The sequence below is a fragment of the Hydra vulgaris genome, chromosome 12 (genome assembly GCF_038396675.1).
Source record: "Hydra vulgaris chromosome 12, alternate assembly HydraT2T_AEP".
Lineage (NCBI taxonomy): Eukaryota > Metazoa > Cnidaria > Hydrozoa > Anthoathecata > Hydridae > Hydra > Hydra vulgaris.
The window spans coordinates 1,648,988-1,650,000 of record NC_088931.1 but is presented as its reverse complement, the minus strand read 5'-3'; the positions used below and the strand labels follow the sequence as shown (position 1 = coordinate 1,650,000).

General features: G+C 26.4%; 1 protein-coding gene across 1 annotated transcript in view; it reads left to right on the top strand.

Annotated features, from left to right (window-relative positions):
• The window catches only part of LOC136087756 (piggyBac transposable element-derived protein 3-like), a 3,406-nt gene extending 3,308 nt beyond the window's left edge, over window positions 1-98 (top strand). Inside the window, exon 7 of the mRNA XM_065811198.1 lies at window positions 1-98. This exon is cut by the window's left edge and continues 63 nt beyond it. The gene's annotated coding sequence lies outside the window, so the exon portion shown is untranslated.
• The last annotated feature ends 915 nt before the right edge of the window (window positions 99-1,013 follow it).

Sequence of the window (1,013 nt, the reverse complement as noted above, 5' to 3'; positions counted from 1 at the left end):
GTAAAAGGAGTCTGCCAATATTGTCATGACAGAAGCAATTTTAGATGTGAAAGTTGTGATGTTGCTCTACACCCTGGTTGCTTTGTAAACTACCTGAAAATAAGTTATAAAAAATATTTTTATATAATTTAATAAAATATTATTTTAAAGAATAGCGTTTTTAATCATATTTTTATTATTTTCCCTATTATGTAGTCAAGTTTGAATTTTTTTTATATATTTCTACAACCCTAATTTTTCGTGATAATCAAGAGGTTCAAAATATGTACATTATTTTAAATATTTACTTTTTTTTACGTTAAGTGCCGACGCGTCCTTAAAAGAACGTGGGTGTTTTGAGGTGTTACACAGAAAATATTAGATTAAATTAAAAAATCTGTTCATGTATAATCATTTTTACCCATAAGCAACATGTAAAATAAGTTTCAAAAAAAAATTCGCAAAAAAATTTCTCCGGCACTATTGGGTTAACTCACGAAACGCGGCATAATAAATATATTTAATTACGATTTATAAATCAAATACGTATAACCAAGGACGTATAAATAGATGAACGTTTAACCAATTGTTATAGATTAGAGGCGCCGACAATAAACAAAAACTATGCGAGCTATAATTTTTAGCGACTTTTTTCTCAATTTAATATTAAAATCAACCGACTTTTATCCGGCAATTTTGCTTTTTTTTAACTCGTTTCAGTAAAAAAGCGATTACTTATAAAACTCTAATTTCTAGTTAAGATAAATCCATTTTTGTCAAGAAGGAATTTTTAAAATGTTAAATTTGTGTTGTTAAATGTTAAATGTTTTAAAATGTTAAATTTGATATGTTAGGGATTTTTAATCAGAACTTATTGGTAGTAAAACTTTGACGTCAAAAGTCATATTTTTGTTAAAACGTAATATGTGGTTTACAAGAATTAATACTGCTAAGTGAAACAAATTTTTTACATGTTGTAGGGAATACTTTACAGCATTTATAGGTCAAACTATAGATTACTTGTGGTCTCTATT